The sequence below is a fragment of the Pleurodeles waltl genome, chromosome 7 (assembly GCF_031143425.1).
Source record: "Pleurodeles waltl isolate 20211129_DDA chromosome 7, aPleWal1.hap1.20221129, whole genome shotgun sequence".
NCBI classification, from domain to species: Eukaryota; Metazoa; Chordata; class Amphibia; order Caudata; family Salamandridae; genus Pleurodeles; species Pleurodeles waltl.
This window is the reverse complement of record NC_090446.1, coordinates 641,914,195-641,935,142: the sequence shown is the minus strand read 5'-3', so window position 1 is coordinate 641,935,142 and position 20,948 is coordinate 641,914,195.

The window sequence follows — 20,948 nt, the reverse complement described above, 5'->3', positions numbered from 1 at the left end:
TAGGAATTGAATGTATTTTTACATAACATGCATGTTATAGAAACTTATGTAACGTCTTGTTTGGTAATGTCAATGATACTGGCATGTTGATACTACTGTAGCTTTATACTTTCCCAAAAACAAAAGGATTATGTTTCAAAATATTCAAAAGTGTTGCAAAGTGTGTAGATAAGTTCTAGATTTCAGACATATTGGTAAGTTGGGTACAATAATATTTAGCTTACAATTAGGGTATTTATACATTCGTTTCTGCTATTCACTTAACTTGTTAAAATGTGTGTACCTCACAATAGAGAGCCTACGCAGATGAGTTCACAACTTTTTTTTTCCAATAATTGACTCCTATGACAGAAAGCTCATAATCTGTATTGAAAGAAAAAAAAAACGAATAAAGTGATACATTACTATAGATGTGAACATTTGTTCACATAAACAATTCATATAACCTATAGGTAATGTAACTGATATCAAATGTTATGTGTTGGTTAAAAATACGATTGTCTTGCCATGCAGGTAGTAGAATTTAGGAGTACATTTCAGTTGCATTTTTAAATTATATTAACACATCCTATCTCTTTTTTTCGTAGCTTTTTCGGGAGCAGGCAAAAAAGATGGTGGCCAAGCTTTTGGGGATGATGTGGACAGGCGCTGGGAATCTTAAAAAACCCAGTGGCAGGCAGGTCACCACTGCTGGCCTTCAACGCTGACCAGACGCTTGTGGACAATCAACTGCTGCAATGTCTGCTACCCCCAGTGCTTTCACCACCCTCAGTCAGTTCTGAATCATCATAGATAGGCCACACTCGGTCCGTAGATCGGCTGGGATCTCCTTTGCTCCAGGCATCACTCTCTCTGCACTGTACATCCATTCTTGCAGCACTGGTGTCCGAGGAGGCACATACACTTTTAAGAAGTCACTCTCTGAGTCAGACTGTAGTGCTGACTGCCTTTCATAATGTTAGTGGTTGAGATATAAACAGGCTGGAATGGCATTCACACTGCCATGTCTGCCCTACAGAGAGGCTAATGTTCTATAGGTGTCTCTCCTGACCCCACTGCAACTCCCATAAATACACCCACTCCACAATCTCACCTACACTACACTCCTGCACGCATCCAGACACCTACCACCACTAAACACCCTACCCCACAGCAACACATCTATGTTTACTAACACACAAAAAGCAATAAACATGACACCTCTCACAACCCACACATACTCTACCCTAAACAAATCACACAAACACACACTTGTAAAATACATGCAGACGCCCACCACAAAATCCAATACAAGATCAACATAATCAAGCACACATCTCATCATCCTTCCTCAGATATTAAACCTTCCTTTTGAACTTATCCCTATCTGCTGGGTCCAACATAAACATTTTGTCTTCACTCTCCTGGTTTCTGAACCTGGTTTTTGTTGGCTTTTTGGACATTGCACCCTTTACCACTGTTAACCAGTGTTAAAGTGTTTGTGCTATCTTCTTTAACCATTGACTTACAACCAATTGGTACATTTAAATTACTTGTAAGTCCCTAATAAAGTGGTACCCCATGTACTTAGGGCCTGTAACTTAAATGCTACTAGTGGGCATTTAGCAATGATTGTGCCACCCAGTTAAGTAGCCCTTTACTTATGTCTCAGGCCTTCCATTGCAGCCAGGGTGTGCATTTTTTAAACTGCCATTTCGACCTGGCAAAATAAACCTTTTACCAGGACCAAACCTTCATTTTAATACAAAAAGGTCACTCTTAGGGTAGGACCAAACAGCTCATAGGGCAGGGTGCAGGGTATTTAAAAAGTAGAGCATGTACTTTTAAGTGTTGCATGCCCTGGGAGTAAATAACTCTTAAATTCATTTTCGGCTACTGCCAGCCCTGCCTCTCCCATAAGACAACATTTGTGCTACCTTATAACATTTACTATGCTGTAACTTCTAATTGAGAGCAAGTAGACAGGTGAAGTTCTGTGTCTAAAGAACTGTAATTAAAAGCCCTCTTTAATGGTAAAGTCAAACTTTTAAATAGAATTTTGAAAATGCCGCTTTTGGAAAGTTGGCATATTCTTGTCCAACCCATTTGGTGTCTGGAGCCTTTCTCCCGGTTCTCATGACTATGTGGAGCTGTCAGTTCATTTTTGTGTATTGCTCACAGATAGTGGGAGAAAGGGAAGCTATGTGTTGGCAGGGTGGGACACTCTGATTTAGCAAGGGGGGAGGTGCTGTCACCTACCACAGTTGCACATCACAAAGGCTCTGCCTGAGCACTCTCACAAAGGGTTAGACACTGGTCTTTTGTGACCCCGGGAAAGCTGTGGCCAGGATGGGGAGGAAGGAGATGCCTGATGCCACAGGATAATGGAAATCTCTAGGAGCTTCCTCTATTTCAAATTGGGCATCATGTATAAATATTGGACCCTTAGACCCACCTCTTCATTACATTTCTGGACCTGTGGACTCTGCCAGGAACAAGGACTGCTGTGCTGCGGAAAGGACTACCACTAACTGGACTGCTGCCATGAAGGACTGCTACCCTGTTGTGCTGACCTGCAGCTCTACTGCCCTCTTCCTCTTGCCTGAGTCGAAAGGACTGGCCTTGCATATTTAAACCGAGGACCCCAGAGTATCTCCAAGGGCTAGTTGGCTGGTCTCCTGATCAGAAGCTTCGGGGACAGAACAGATTTCCAACAACCTTTAACCAAGCAGCTTGACTCTGCCATTTATAAGTCCTACCCTCCCAAGTGGTGCAATCTGGTGGGCCTGAAGGTGCTCTACCAGCCCATTTCTGGATTCAGTACAACATTGCATCTCCTCAGCGGTTTGGTGCATCTCCCACCGAGCCTGCACATTGCCTCTGCTGCTCGATGCATCTCCTGTGGAACTGATGCATTAACCTCTGCTGCATAGATTTCCCTGATGCAAGGACATCACATTGCCATTGCAGCGCATTGGAACCTCCGCTGAGCGACACATCTCCATTCAAGGACATAGCACCACACTTGGCAGCTCCCCGGAACTGCTTGATTGATCTCCACATCTGCATGATTGGATCTTGGATCACCTCTGCTGTGTGACGTTTCCTCGATGTGGGACTCCGCATCTCTTCGCAACCAGGATTGAGGTACTGTGTTCCAGGGGTCTTAGAGGGTCCCTGTAGCTGGTCCACGCTCCATCGTAGTCGGCCTGAACTTGTGACTTTGTCCCAGTCTGGCATGACCAGACAACTGCAGTTGGTGAATTCTCCATTTCGGTGCTATTTTTACTTAAAACTTTAAACTTGTATATCTCCGGTTCTACTGATTGGATTGGACCTCCAATCCCAGCTGGGGCTGAACAGTGTAACAAGTAACAACTGTCTATTGCCACCGACAACCCCCTGGGGGTATGGAGGATGGGATAAAACAAGAAGAGAGGAACCCACATCCCTGCTCACTGTCTAAAAGGTGGGACTCTCTGGACCTCAATATCCTCTATGCGGATACAATACACTATAAAACGACAATAGACAGTGTTATCAACAGATGACCTCCTTAGATGTCAAGCAATAGTTTGTGTTCTGATACACTTATAGGCATCATCACAAACATTACATGAAAGAGAGAGCAGCATTCAATTCAAGAATAAATGACAAACTTCTGGAACTCTGAAACATACAGGATTTCTGATTCTGAACTAATCCAACTTTAGTCTATAGAAACTTATTCCAAGGTACTCAGTACAACTTGCCAGGAACACAATGACAAATTTTCGGTTTGTGTATGAAAAGTTCAGAGCACTAACAAAAGAGTTCAGAGCACTGAGCCTCAGGGGGAAGGTTTGATACTCTAACAAAGTTCAAAATCCAAAATGGCCCCACGCCTTCATTGAATTTAAGTCTTACAAATATTGCAAGTCAATGGTTTAATGTGTACTAACCTGAGAATCAACTACTCAGCCTTAACAATACTGGAACTGGAATCCAAGGTGATAGGAAACTCAGAACAAGAAGCTCAAGAAAAGGTGAGATTGTAGCTCCAGAAGAAAGACACTGGAAGCATCGCAGACGCCAGAATCAGGGAGTTATCAGGAGAGCTTGGAAGGCCTGACCGCTGGAAACCCTGGGTGAATCAGATGATTGCAGGTAAGAAACTTGCACATGACTGGAATACAGGAAGGTGAGTGCAGAAACGATACTTGTTCATGTCGTGAACAGTTTCCAGGCCAAGCCCTGATGTAAGTTCAAGGGGGGTATTTATATGGGAAGACAAGGGTGTTCCAGAAGGATATGTGACCCATGTGGAAATGTGGAATATTCTAATAAACCTGGGGGAAACTGTACATGTTATATACCAAGGTAACTAGGCATTAGAGGTAGCAGGTGCAAACAGTAATTGACATATAACTATTGCAACAGAAGTGCTTGATGCTACAACCCAGTGTTCCACAGAGGAAACATGACTCGTTTAACTAGATACTTGATATTTGCAAGTGCAAACTGGATGAAACTTGCATAGCAACACCACAGGAGGGTCAGTGGTTCAGATTTCTTGGGAGTGGGGAAACCAAAGAGAGAGCCCGGGCCTGAGAGGCACCACTAGGGAATCAAATGTGACCGGGATTAATCAGGTTAGGAAGGCACCACACAGGAAGGGCGACATGAGCACGGCAAGTAAAACCCAACACACATAAGGCAAAATATGGAGTCATAATATTTATCTATTAAAAGCTTAGCTATGTTTTTGTTTTGCTGTGGGATTTTTCTTGTGTTGTGATTTGACATTATTACTGTTTTAATTTTTCCAGAAATACTTTACGCATTTCCTCCAAATTTGGCCTGACTGCTCTGTACCAAACTACCAGAGGGTTGAGCACAGGTTGATTTGTGGTTTCCTTGTTACTTCACCCTGACAAGGATGGTGGTTGCTGCATGACAAGGGTTTCACAGACCTCAAACAGTAACCATTTTACTTACACTACCCTTACCTCAAAATCAAATCGAAATCCCGAATTTCAAATCGAATTTCTTCCTCCCATACTCACCAGGTCTCTGCAGAATTAAAATTAACCTTATCTCAAAATCCAATTCCCACCCTTCTTCATCCCAAACCTGTCAAACCTCGAAAGATCCTAAACCTGCCCTTACCTCAATGTCTAAAGCTACTCTTCTCCCTTCCATAATGCTTACCCCTCACTAGTTCTTAACATTACCCCTACAGCTAAACACACTATCCTTCCTGATTCTACTCATAACTCCAAACTCTCCTATCACCCCAAATCTAACCTAACCCCAAAACCAACCAGTGCCTTGCACAAACACTCATTAGTCACAAACACATTGAGAAAGGTATGCACCTAAATATATATTCATATCACTAGTACAGCATACACAGATACATGCATCTAAAACACTTTATACGCATATAAACACACAAACAACATCAGATACACATGTGATTACAAGCACATACACAGATCCTTAACCACATACATCAGAAACACTACACAAACACACTTCCAAACACATCAAAAGATGCACAAAAACCATTAGTTAGAGTGAGACACACACACAACCACAAACAAAACATACCACACATCAGACACCCAAGGACTAGAAACACGTGCTCACACTCAAAAAGCACACACAACACAAATTCATACAGACTCAACTGCAACTATCCTTCCTGCTCACCCTCCCACCCAGGATGTTCCTATAACTACCTTCCACAAGAAACTCTGGCCAATCCACAAACCCTAAAAAATGAGGTGCCTGTAGAACATCTGCTGCTGGCTAATACCATGCCCTAAATGCTGGAGTAAATAGAAGGCAAGCTAAGAGGACACCAGAAGTGCTTTACTTTGCAGCTAGTGTACACAATATATTCATTTGTATCTGTAAATATTTTATTGTATCCAATCTGTTTCATTTTTATAAAATTTTTGTGACATTATATTTGTAACAAGTACAACAATTCAAAATCAAACTGTTTCATTATGTAAATAAAAAAATGAACTCAACAAGATTAGAACGTGTACCTCTCCTTTTATGAAACTTTGCAGATGTATGTGAAAATATGTAGATTCAATATAACATACATTTTTTTTAGTATATACATTAGAAACAGATATTTCTAATTCAATATTTTAGCATTTTATTTTTTCTTATGTAAATATGTGTTTATAAATAAATGACATTGATACAATGACACAAAATGTATATAATGTTTAGTGCAGTATCTATTTGAACATAATCCTTTGAATTTTACACCGCCCATGTTATGTAATGGATAAACACTGTCCTTCCTACTAGCACACATACACACTTACAAGACAAAGATACAATGTACCCACTTATTGATAAACACACACGTGCAAAAAACACACACCAAACAGAAATCTATTTCACATCTACACACATCCTCACATTGTTGTATGACCAATAAATGACATAACAATGAGCAATAAAATAAAACTTATTGATATATAAGCCATAGTATGGTTTGAATACATTTATACAACATTTACACTTCTGAGAACTAAAATACAAAATATTTACTTGATAAAAATTAAACATTTTCTGCACATAAAGTAATCTTTATAATACAATATTTTAGGCATCAAAGTTGTTAGCACGACATGCCAATGGAGCCAGGGACTGTACACGCATTTTGTTGTTCAAAGGATACAATGACAACATTCCTCCAGTTTTGATTCTCATTTGCTAGCTCCTTCTCATTAACTATAGCAAAGTATGCTCCCGTTCATGAGCAAAAACAGCAACATGCTGCCAGATTCACAAGAGGGGGATTTTATAGCAAATTTGACCCTTTCCACCATCCTGTTTCCCATCTCAGGTGAGGAGGTGAGGCTGCCAGAGTTAAGATGATGGAAAGGGAAGCTTTAGAATGGCATGTAGATTTTGTGATGATGTTACTCCGTCTGCCATGCTTGTTGCCTTGATCCATCAATGGAGGAAACAAAAAGTGACATAGTTGACAAAGGTTTGACGTACTTTAATCCTGCAAACCTTCAATCTCTAAATAGGATGAATGGACCTCCAAGACAGAGAACAGTGCAGCAGATGATTTTTGATGGTGCTAGCATGTCTGCTAAGGTACAAATCAAGGCTGAGGCCTGGATAACAATCCTTTAATGAATAATCCGGCTTCTTTTGTGGCTGGCACTGCCTCTCCAACATGAACATAGTTGGTAGAAAAAAGGTGCATTGCCCATTAGCCATTCACATCTATCACTTTCCCCATTCTGTTTCAAGGATCCCACAAATCACAATCCTATCTTGACATGTGCCTCATTTCTTCCACACTTCTTTTTAAGTGTTTACTTTTCATATCGTCCATTGTTGTTACATATTCTACTATGTAATAACCACAAAACTAGGCCTACTAAATTAAATGACCCAACCTGTCCATTGCCAAACCTAAAACTAGCCCAAGCCCTGACAATTTTAATAGAACCTATCTTATAAAACACTTAGGCCAATATTTATACTTTTTTAGCACTGCATTTGCGCCGCTTTGTGATGCAAAAATGGCACAAACTTACAAAATACAATTGTATTTTGCAAGTTTGCGCCGCTTTTGCGTCAAACAATGACGCAGATGCGGGCCTAAAAAAGTATAAATATGGGTCATACTTCCTCCATTGCCCAGGAATAAAATATATGTTGGACAGTTAACAAATTTGGGTTGGAAGTTGCAGTGTGGGATTCAGTCTAGGATGAGTGTGGGACTCAGGAGGGAGTAGAGCTGGGCCATTAGAATTTATGACATGCCATTAGTTGTTGGACAAAAACAATTTGCCCCACCATGTTGGCCCCATTAATGTTGCACAATATATGTAGTCAAATAAAGTGTGCCACAATAAATTTAATGCACCATATTTTTCAATAGTTATATTTTAGAGATCATACACTTTTAATGACACATTAAGGTTGTTGTGAAAGTGTCACCACATGAATTCATTTTAACTTTTTATCCATTTTAGAAAAAAATCTACTTTTGATCATGGCGGTGGTCATGGATTAGTTCATACCACACTGCATTATGTTAATTATGTATAGGGATAAAAGGCCCTATTACAAGGAATCATGTAAAAATTAATTCCCGCAGCTCTAGGGGACTACATAAGCAAGTATTTGCATTCAGTACTATATTTGATGTTCTTTTCTTCTATTCTTGGATCATCCAGCTGTTCTTGACAGAGGCCATGTCCAAGAGTCATGGCAGGAGATAGCTGTTCGGCTGCCCCTCTATGAGATAGAGACAATTGAAGTGGAGTACAGCAGGAGTCCTAGGGAAGGATTGGGAGGAGGCCACTATTACTGCCTCGAGACATCAGCTGAAGGCATCCTGGCTACACTGTCGCCACGACCACTCGCAGTAGAGGCCGCAAGCCACACCCACCCTAACCATACATGCCGTTCTTCAGCAACTAATCAAAGACCTGAAGGAAGTTATGGAGGGCCAGCATCAACTAGAGGAAAATCAGCAGGGCCTATTAAGAAGTCTGGGAAGGGTCGTGCCCTTTGCGGGAAGTGAGGATGGTACTTTAGGATTCTTTATTATTAAAGAGGTCTGTGTTTTTCTTCAATATGTGTCTTTTTATGTTCATTAATGTACTAATGAGCATTATTGGTTAGAGTAGCATCACTGTTAATATACCAGGAAGCTCCACCAAAGTAGTGACGACAGAGGCTGAGCCCACACCTGGCCCATTACAAAGCAATAGTCCAACTGTGTTTAATCCCCTTCGTCCACACTAAGGGCCTGATTTAGACTTCAGCAGACAGGTTACTCCATCATAACGGTGCCTGATATCCCATCCGCTGAAATAAAAATCCCATTATTTACTATGGGATTTATATTTTGCTGATGGGATATCCATCACCATTGTGATGGAGTAACCTGTCTGCTGAAATCTAAATCAGGCCCCAGGTCTCTCCCTACCAAGACTCCACTGTTAGTTACTTACCTTAACTCCTCCAGATCACTTCCCTGCAAACCATGGTTTAAGATTGACCATGACAATACTCAACTATCCCCATCACTTTAATAGCGTGATCAGTCTGAGAAGTACCCTAACATTAACATTCGTCTTCTTATTGCATTTACCCTACTCTATGTAACTATCGACCAGTAATGGCGTCTGCCAACACAGAGCAAAAACAACCCATACTTTATGTTAATACTTCCTTTGTTACCTGACTAGAAAAAGTGATGTCTGCTACCTCCTCCAACAGGCCTATACCTTAATACAGAGCTTTGTGAAGCACAGTCTTAATCCTGGTGGTTGGTGACCCACAAGTAACAGGGAGAATAGCACAGGAAAAACAAAGTTCTTCTTATTCTAAATGATGCTGGAGCAACAATTATAAGATTCTCATTCTGCATCACAGGCAACTTGACTAAATGAAAACTCAGAGTTAGCTACAACTTTAAGACTGATACCATCATGATAAAACAACAACGAGCAACATAGTAGATAGTTATTTACTAAAGTAACCATAATGAAGCCCTTTATTGCTAGGACTCAGAAGTAGGTTACTTTAGTAGAACCCATGTGGCATAGATTGTTTAAAAAAAAAACAAAGTGTACACAATCTATAATTGCCAAACCATTGTTGCAATTCATTCTTTGTCACTTTCTTGTCTGGGTAAGAGGGGTGGCATGGGCAAAATTTCATTTTTGGCAACCTCCTCCTATAGCAATTAGTGAAGCTTTAACCACATCCACCTCACCAAGAGTGAGATCTGTTGATGAACTTATAGGTTTCATGAATATAAGGGTAGAGAGATTACGAATAGGTGAGAGATAGAAAAATACAACATTCATCAAGTCCATAAGTAACATGTGATATCACATCTGTCATGGAAGGAGCGTGATAGTTCAGTTACAATCTTTTTCTCTAGCAGTCCAAAGGATCCCAAATGTGCTGATTGTAACATAGGCTGGAAACATAAAATGCAAAATAGAAAGGACCTACACAGTTCAAAATTATAACAAAATAAAAAATATACATTTAATAAATAAAAAGATACGCAAATGGAGGTGTATCTGCATTCTACCAGCATTGTCTGTTTTGGATGCTGATATGAATCACTAAGCTGCAGCAAGGAGAATTTTCTTGCCTATGAGAAGGCCTGTGGAAAACAAAAAAGAAAATGACAATATTTAACAGTCAAAGTAAGCATGGGTCATGTGGAGCCACTCTCAGAAGGCAGAGCATAAGCTGACTTAGTGGTGCACAATTAACTATGAGCCAATCTGGTATTGATCCCACAGCCCAGATATTCAGAACATCAACTCACTGCATGTACTTGGCATGTGATCACCCTTACAATATAAACAATGAAACAATGAAAACAAATGTAAGGATGATCAGAATGGTAATTAAACAAAGGATAGGGATAGGAGTAATCTTGTTCCTTTTAAGAAATGGTGCCTTTCACTGCCGACTGATACCATTGCTCATTTCACTGTCTACATTTGAACTGAAGATTAAGTTTGTGTTTCTCACTGCTCGGCCAGCTCCAGCAATGAAATGTCTGTGTCCTCCTTGTTTGAATAGCTAAGACATGCACCTTGGTCTTTTTAAGTTTTAGTAGTTTAAAGTTAAGTTTAAAACTGTCATTTCTGTTGTTGTGAAATGTATTTAATCAGGAAATTATAGTTCATCCTCAAACTTTGGGCGTTGGTCCGGAGGATGATTACTCAACACACTTGTGATGTCAGACCAACTGATCTTATCCAGCGTTTTGTATCCAAGAATATCATAATTTTTTGTATGAAGTGTTTGTTTATTTTAATCAATATCAATCTTTCTACATTCTGAAGAGAGAGAATGAGGCCTTGATTTAAGAGGGCCTAGAGCCAGGTTAGCGCCGCAAATATGGGCCAAAGAAATCTAAGAGATTTCTTTGCGTATTTTTTTTTGCCACTTTTAACGCCTGCTCCAGAGGAGGCCTTAAAAGGAGGCACACCATTGTTTACAATGGGCATCAATGGGCTTTGCAGGATTAGCGTCAACATTTTTTACGCTAATCCTGCAAAACTCTGAACTAGCATCAAAAATGTTGACGCTGGTTCCCTAACTGCCACCATGGTGCGCCGTATCTTAGATCTTAGATACGGCGCATACATGGTGGCATTAGGGGGGGCATTAAGGGGCACAAGAAAAGTGTGCTGCACTGGGTGCAGTGCAACTTTTTGTAAATCTGGCCCTAAGTCTTTTGACTGTGACAACTGCTCCAGCTGCCTTGAACACACACCTCAAATACACAAAGGCTAATTGACATGCTGCATACTTTATTGCCAACCCGCTGAGTTCTCTGGCCATGGTTCCTTTATTCCATGCCAATAGGGCAAATTGTCTTGATGCAAGTACACCTTTATTGGAATCCAGGTAGTCTTTGGCCATCTTCACAATAGTTAGTGTTGACACTTGATGTGCCTGAGTTGTTTGCACCTGTTCACTTGACTTAAGTCCTCTCATATGAAACTGACATTGCAGACTTTGGCAGTGAACTTCAAACTGTTGCTGTGTATTTAGTAGCCGGCCATAGTGCTAGTTGGTGCAGCAGGGATTGAGAGCCAACAGCACTACCCTTGCCTGAGGTAGAATGCAGCACTTCAGTTCTACCCTGCCCTTGAATTTGTGGTAATTTATATTCTAGATTACCCACTTTCCTGGTGATCAGACTCTAGCATATTGAGATATCAATGTTAAGAAAGGAATGAAGGTGGATGGTGCTTTTTTGTACCCTCGATCCAGTATTATGGTGCAGATGTACTCTTGGAAGGACACAATCTATTTGTGCAGCCTTTACTTTCTAAGTGAAGGATTACACTTTTCACCAAAGCAGCTACTTCTTCATTGACATTGCTAAATGTTTGTTCCAGCTTTTACAAATGGTCAGGTGCAACAACTGGATCTCTTGGCTCATTGCACTCTCCTCCCTGCTGACTTCTTGTGTCATAATCTGAAAACAGAGTAACATTTGAACCACACATCCCACTAGCCCCTGTTTGTTAACCTTCATTGTCATGGATTTGGCATTTGCGTTCGATCTCCTTTAATTTACACAACCATTGGAGGACCTGTACTGCTCAAACCGGTGTTGAAGCATGAAGTAGTTGAGTTCCAGTATGTTTACACCTCATTTAGGAGGACTTTTACAGGTACTTTATTAGCACACACAATAAACCTCAACTGCATCCGTGCTTTGAATGAATGATTAAAATGAGTGCAAATTCTTCAACATATGACAAGTATGATGTTGACTACTTCTTTTTTGAGTAAATCCTGCCCAGTGCGCTAAACACAGGACTATAAGTTATTCTCTGTGAGCCATGGATACTTCCATTGGCAGTAGTAACAAATCCAGTGATGAGACCTCTCAGTGGAAGCCATTTATAAACTTTAGTGTTACATTTATCCAGGATGTTGGCAACTGACTATGATTTCTCGTGGTGAACATTGCAATTGTTGCATGCTGCTGAATGCCCCAAAAAGCATCATCTGCGACACGCCCAGCAGTTAGCCACTGCTGGATTCCTTTGAAGGAGATCCAGTGTGCAATGATGCACACGTAATCTAATTCTTGACAACTGGTCCACATGTCCGTTGTGAGGTGGATGGACTGAACAGCACTCCCCTTCATGACGTCATCAACCAATTGCAGCACTTGATTGTGGTTAGCTGACACAGCAATAGTGTAAAAATAGGTCTGGCTTGGAACCTTCCATTTTGGGCAGAGGTTCTCCACAAGTTAAAGAAACCCCTTTCCTTCCACAAAAGAGAAAGGGAAGAGGTCAATCACTAATACTTTTGCCGGCTAACCATTGTATTAATTAACTTTATTATGGATTTGGTGGTACGGTGACCCCTTAGTGAACATAGCCTTCACAGTTGGTTGTTTCAGTGTTTTCTTTGTGATGCCTCCACTAGTGACCTACGGAAAGCAGGTAGGCTACTTGAGTACTTTGGGATGATTTAATTCCTCTGAACCCTATGCCAGTCTGAGGTTGCTAAAGATGGTGAGTGCACACTATGAGTGACAGTCACACAGCTGCTTCACATGACAATAACATCCTCTTTTTCTTTCCCATCGCCATCTCCTTCTATGAATTGAACTTATTCTTCTCTCTCAATATCAGAAGTTGTGCTTTTGAGGTGCCCTATCTGCATGATTACATACTGATTTCACAGATACACCAGTTGGCCCCTACTATGCAGGTGTCCGTTTGGCTTACCATGATAAACCTGAGCATTCTGCAATGTGCTTTTTGTGCAGCCTGAGTGTAAAGAAGTCTCAACCTTTTTTATTGGGCCAAAACCTGAAGAACTTCTTGAGGTCAACCTTGGTGGCTGTGTTGGTCTTTCCCTAGGGTGGCTGTGACTGTGGTAGGGTTGTTGGTGGTTGTTGCAGTTTTTGGGGTCTTCCTGAAAATATGGAAGCTGGAGATATTGGTGGAACTGCATGACTAAGAGCAGGTTGAACAGAGGTAAAATGTTCTTCCTCTGTGCCACTCTCCAAATTAACAGTCACTGGCACATCATAATTTTCCTCACTTCAATGGTTTCAGGGGCCTTCCTTTTCTATTCTCTCTTATGGTGGGTCTCCATAAGGTTCCATTCCACATCAAGATCATCAGATGGGGTGCTTGGAGAAGATGTGGGAGTGTTTTTTGGTTCTTTGCTTGGGATTGTAAAGCTGATGTGTCCAATGGAAGAGTAGTCGCAACAACATACACCTCTGCAGCAAGCTCAAGTTTCTGCTCTGCTCCTACCTCTTGAAGATCAGGCATTGCAGTATGCAGCTCCTATTGTTGACGTTCATGTGAAGATTTAGTTAGCTTCTAGGATAATTTGACTTCAGACTCACTGTTCTCTGTGACTGCAGTAACTGTAGCTCTGGGAGCCAGGGCTTTGGGTTTGGTCGTGGTGCAGTTCATTCAGGGGTGATCTTCCTCCCAGCCTCTTCCTGCCCAGAGGAGGGTGCATCAGTTATGTCACATTTTGGGGGAAAAGAGGGGGAGTTGATGCCAGTGGTGGGACTGGCAATAGGCTTCTTCTTCTCCTTACATGTCACTTTCTTAGCAGGAACCTCCTTCCTACCCATCTTCTTTACTTTGGCTTAGCATTTAGCACATGCAGAAGCACTTAGCAGAGGATTCTAGTGTCACTTAATTTGCAAACATATCTCTTTTCAGTATTGTGCATGACATGACATCTCATGCACACGCAGGAAATAAAACTGAAGCATGAGGAGACATCAGTGAGACTTGGGCAGTCTGGCCAATGTATTTTAAGGCATTATCATCACAAATGTGTAACAATATTGTACCCATCCACAGACTATTTTTTGCTAGACATTACAAAGGAAAAACTAACTTGCTGACCCTGGAAGGTCCATGGGACGCCTAAGAGAGGTGGGGAGGAGTAGGCAAAAATCAAATAAATGTATTAAAAATTGCTGGTATGTTTCCAGGGCAGACGAGGACCCTATGGGAGGGGGTTGAGTGAGGACAGGCAAAAAGCAAATAAATAAATAATTGCTGGTACCCCTTCAGGGTCAAGAACATGGTTGCCATTTCCTTCCTGCTGCATCCTACCCCACCCAAAAAAAAAGATCTTGTTGCAGTGCAGAGAAAGAACTTCATAGATATATATTATTTTCTCAAAATGTGTTTGGGCCCACACAGTGAACAACCCATTACCCACCACCAGTAAATCAGCAATGTCAGAAAAGAAAATGAAAAGTTAAAAAACACCCCGTCAACATCAATTACCCTACGAAAATATTTTCAAAAGATGCAGAAAAATTTAAAACACAACATTAATCCTGTCACACATAAACTCAAGAAATAGTCGGCAACCACATGTCGAAGAACATAACTGAGAACAAAAGAACATGTTTGGCTACCTGGACCTGAACTCCAATAGCCATCACCTTCATAGCTACCTACAGGCACAGACAGACAAAAAAACACTGCATTTTGCATTTAATAAAAGGCCAGCCACAAGCCCCTAAAGGGATATATAAACTATAGGTCAGCAGCAGTAGGAATGTGAAGAATACAATATAGAATACTCCCAATGCCTACTGCAGGGTAAAAAAGACCCCAAACAGTAAAACAACAACGCAATAAAAAGATTACAAAATCTATAGAAATTTCATAACAAAGGCATGCAAATGGAGAAAATGTGTATTATAACTCGAGGGTTAAACCATTCCAAAAATGTGCAACAAAAATGAAAAATATTTGTGCCTTCCCTCAAACAACAAATTTTTGCAAAGTACTGCATTGAACTTTCTCGATTTTTCCCAACATTTAAATATTCCAAGGGTGTGAATGCTGCAGATACTGCAAGCAAAACAAGAGTGATACCTTCCCTTCAAATTCCAAATGCAAAATGACCAAGGGCTGAGCAATGAGAGAGGATTTTTTTAGGACAGGAAAATAAATGTGCTATTATATATACAGTAGCCTCCCAGTCTCTAGGACACTTTCTTACTGTTAAACAAAGGAAAAAAACATACTGCCCCCAAATAATTTACCTGAACAGTCTGGTCAGGTAAAAGCTCAACTCGAAAATTAATTTCTGTGTTGATATGCGTTAAAATAACGGTGGATCCTGTTCAGAGTTTTAGTTTGATACCCAAAATTTTACTTGAAGGGTCAACTTAGGTAAAAAATGACTTGAAATGTTTGTTGACTGATCGTGTTGTTTTAGTGCTTCTTACATTACATTTTTTCTCTGAACAGGGTTTTCGTTTCTCAACCTTGCATAATGGCAGAATCTCTGTAATTATGCATCAATTTCATTAGACACAATAACCAAAGGTATACCAATTACACTGGTGTAATGAAAATTCAGTGTGGACCAACTTTCTAAATGTTAAATTACCACTGAATTCCACCCCCACCCTCAGATCCTCCGTTTCAAAAAGGAACGCCAGCCTTTAGATTTCTTCCCTCCATGCACCATCACTGACATCATGGACACAGCTTTGTAAGATGCCATTTGTTTTTAATGGCCAGCTACAGAATTTTTAGCTGTATGTTATGAGTCTTACTATGGTCAATAAACAGCCATAGCATTTCGAGTATGTTTACATTATGCCATTTATTTTACATTATCACTTTGCTTGTGTTGAAAAGTAGTTCCATACCGCATACATAGCCAGTGGGGATCCCCAAACCTGGATGGGGAGTCACATTGGAGACCTGCAGTCATGCCAGCTGCAAGCACTCAGGCAACTCCTTCCAAAGCAGGCTCTACATAGGTACTCTCCACAGTGGTCTTCACAAGAATGCTGCTTGTCTTAAAGTTTCTAAAGAGTAGTTGTGAAAGCTAGCAGTTAGTTGTTGACAATGATTGGAAATTGACTCAAGTCCAAAGGCAGGTCTCCTAAAATGTTTAAATCGGAGATTGGGGGTCAGAGATACTGGTTGCAAATCCTGTAATGTGGTAAATCACAGAGTTTGAAGCTAGTAAATGTTTTCTTTGAATGTACTAAACCCATTTTGCAATTCACTAACAGATTACCAAATTGCTAAATGGGTCTATTAAAACATTCTGTGCCAGTATTTGGAAGGAGCATGTTTAGTACATCCCTTTCAAATACCGATTCCTTTACATTATGTATTAATATTATGTGACCAAAATGCGTTTGCAAAATATTAAGATTTTACCAGCACCTCAAAGGAGGTGGTAATCCATTCGCAAACTAAGTGAAAACCTCAAGGGACTCATTCCCTTTGTGAATGTTGAAAAAAAACTTTTTGGGGTGTAGGCAGTAGTCCATGGGGCCACTGCTGACTCCTAAACATGTTTGCGACACTTTTAAGTTTTTTTAAACACATCCCATTTTCTTTAAGGAAACTGAACTAAAAAAATATAAATTTACCTAAAAGCAATCACAGACATTGTGGTCTGCTGATCCCAGCACTCCCATCACAAAAGGTATCCCATGCCAGGATCTTTTTAGAGGCCGTTGCCAAATGTATCCCATGTTTGTCTCTTTTTGTCCTTCAAATGTATTAGTTAATCATCTAATTATCAGTCCGATCGCAAAGAACAAACTTAACTGTGTTTCAGGGAGCACTTTAAATATTTCGTAGGCCAGGGTCTTCAAAAGTTAATAAAAAATCTGGAAGTAGGTCTATTGCTGGCATGCTACCTTTGACGAATGTGTGACCACCGGGGCATGCGATCCACTCCTTCCATGTGGCAATGAAGGATTCCTGATCTGGGCATCAAGATGCAACATTTTTAGGCAATTGATATCTCACTGCACATGCATGTTAGTTTTGCAAGCAGTGTATTTGTATCCTGATGAAAGCCCTGAACCCAAGAGTCCAGGGAGGAGCTGAAACATTTCGACCAGTCATTAGAGTAATAGGACCATTATATCCTTACTCTCCTACAAAACCACATCCAAACAACAGCAGTTAAGGGGATACCTTGGTTGTTTGAGGTATTTTTATTATCTTTTGAGAACTCTGGCCTAAGAAATATTTTAAGTGCTCCCTGAAACACTATGACGCCCATCTGGTTTTTAGGAACAGAGTGGGCAATGATCTAACAAAGAAAAACTGATGTACTTAAAGAGAAAAAGAGACAAACATGGGTTACTTTGTTAATGTGTTAGTTACACCAGGGAGCGTGTATCCCCTTTCCTGTATTCTTATGGTCTCTCATCCCTTCCTCGAAGCAGGATTTTGTGATACCTTGACTCGAGGTTTGTTGATAGATCTCAGCAGGCCACCATCCTTGTGAGGACAACAAATAGTATTGGATCGCAATTTGCAACCTACCTCATTAATATGAATAAGGTTAGTTAAATGGAGACCCACTACGAATCAGTATTTTGTGTACCGTCATAGGAGTACATAGATTGGTTTTCAATCTATAAAGGTACTTAGTAAAAAGTGGAGCACAATTTGTGATTTTTATTAAACACAATGTTTCTATATCTGGCCCTTAATTAACAGACGTATGTTCCAAAAACCTGAACTTACAATAGCTGCTGTGCACCGTCATGTTCTCGACCACATGCAGATCTCTTGCTCTCTCACTTCTAAGATGCATTGAACAGTGAAGTGGCCACAATGGTGCCTGAGGACAGTGTGACTAATAAACAGCATTCAATACCTGCTGAGCGATCTGCCAAATTTAGATCTGAGGGTTTACTACAAAAACTAATTCTGCATGAAGCATTTGTGTCAACACTCTATATAATGGTGAACAGGGACATCTAATGAGGAATGATTGTTGTAGTTAATGATATTTGTACAGATGCTATGCAAGACAACAAATGTGAGGCAATGTCCTATGACAATGTTTATTCAGCATCAGCTTTGCGATATTATCATGACCCTGTAAACAGTAGCAGGTGGTGAAGGGTAGGATGCAACAAAGAAGACATGAAACTGAAAGGAATCCAGTCAAACTCTGAAATTCCTGTCCTTTCAAACTCTTTTCGTTGTGCTGTTCACCATGTTGTGTTTCATTGGCTATAAGGGGACATAGATCTTTTTAGGAATAAATATATGTTGCTCCACGCCATTTCTGTAATCATTTCCATGTGACTATTGATCGTAAAAGGTTATTGAAAGAGTTTTTTTCTAAACTAATTTGTCACTGTGATTTGCAAAGCGAGCAATGTATTAAAAGTTGCATAACAAATTCTCCATTTTCAAAGGGTAGCAAAATTACTACCTAATTAAAATTAATTAGACAGGTCTTAATCTATTACCTCCTATGATTAATGTGAATGCATGGTTGGAGACCTCAAAGGATAGTAGACATCCACCCCTGCATTTGCATTCCTAAAAAACATTTCTTTTTAAATCAGTCTGTGTTCATTAAAGGAAGGCCAATAGCCAGGGCGAAATATTTGGAGGGGGGGCTGCCAGGCCCCCGAAGTGATAACATATGAGGAATGCTTGAGGGCAGAAAATCTTTGGAAAATGTCTGCAAAATGGTGAAAAGTTAATGAGTATCTTTTTCTTTTGTATTTTGGCATTTTCAAAAGAATAGTTTATATGTTATCAAGCACTGGCAAAGCCAATAGGTCTGGCTTCAGTAAGTGATAAGTTTAGGCACTTGACAAGTCTTCATACATCTGTCACTCATCCTTGGATTCAAGAATCTGTTCATCAAGCAACTGATTCATTCTTGCATTTGCCTACTTACTCAATCACAATAAAACATGCACACACAACATAAAATAAAAGAATACCAGTAGAAGAATAGAAGACATGCTGCTGCCTAAACCTTGCAGCAAAACGCTTGCAATAACAAATACATAGCAGCAAGTGGCATTCTGGAAATGGAATTGTGCATAGTGTAACTTTGTTTTAAATTTCCATCCGTTTAGAACCAATGTGTTGTCCTTTTTGGAATGGTAACGTAGTGATAACTATGAGCAATGCCATTCCATTATGACCGTCTGGTAAAGATGTATTGGCCATGTGGGATGTGGTGCACCGCAGCTGCACAAGCAAGTGGCCCATTAGTAATGTCTAAGGAACTGTAGTACGCTCTAAAAAATTAAAATAAACAGAGGAGAAGGAAATAAATTAAATGGGGACTTTCAAAGGAGAAAATGGAAAACTAAAGGATTGGCATACAAGTCTTGGCATTGAAGCAAGCACACTCATTTTCCGGAAGATATGCAGTTGGGATCAGTCAAATGCTGTCTCCCACAGGGCAAGAGAGTAAGTGGCTGAAGTGGGATAACCTAACTCCCTCTGCATAGTGTGTGTATATTAATTTATGTACATATATGATTTTGATTCCAAGAATCTGGCAAACAACAAAGCCTGCCAGTTTTTCCAAAGAAATGCTAGCAAGGCATTGCAGTGCAAATCTTTCCCTCCTACCACCACCAGCCCCACATGGCTTTGTCTAAGGGGTTAATCAACAGCAAAGTCCTTCTCTACAATAGTAATCGGTGAGATTTCATTTAATAAAATACGATTTAAGTCCATGCAATAAAAATCTACACTTAAAGGACTATTGGCTTTAATATAGGTTCCAAAACAAATAAATCAGGCCGACTGCTTTTGTCCAAACATTTCATAATAAACATACAAGACAAATCATGTGGCATCTGAAAGAATTTTCCTAATGAAACAATCAGGTTAATAGCTTTTATCATTGGGTTGTCACTAGGCTAGGGCGGAGTTCACGGAGTCTGACTCTGCGGAATTCCGCAGAGTTAAAGAAAAACACAGTAGAATTCCACTGAGGCGGAGTTCCTTGACCCGTAGAGTCCTGAATGCACCCAACTTTTGAAATGCTAAGCAGGGTCAGGCCTGATTAGCCAGGCCCGACCCTGCTAGTGCTTCCGAGATCGGGTGCATTCAGGAGAGGGTCTTGGCAGTGAAAACTGCCATTTCAGGCCTCTTGTGCACCGGCCTGTCCAGTGTACAGTGCACACAGGACAGACAGGTGCACAAGAGACCTGCAACTGCAGCTTTCATTCACTGCCTTCCGCCCTGGCCTGAAGGCAGGCCAGGGGTGTAGGCAGTGAAAGCTGCCAAGCCTCTTGTGCACCGGCCTGCCCCATGTTCAGTGTACACGGGACAGGCTGGTGCACACAAGGACTGAAATCACAGCTTTCACTGCCTACGGCACTGGCCTGAAATCAGGCAGTGGCCGTAGGCAGCAAAAGCTTCCATTTCAGGTCTTTTTTGTGCACCAGTGTGCACAAACAATACAAAAAAGAGAAGAGGACTTACCTGGATCTTCCCTGTGGGTCATCCTCTCCAATGAGTCATTCTCGGCGCGGATGCCTCCCTCCTCAGGTGTCCGCTGCAGCCCATGCTGGGCTGCAGCGTGCACCAGGTGAGTTCCGCTCCGCTGGCAGGGCTAGCGCAGTTTTTTTGGCAACTCTGATAGCTCCGCCAGTGGAGCGGAGCACCACACACACC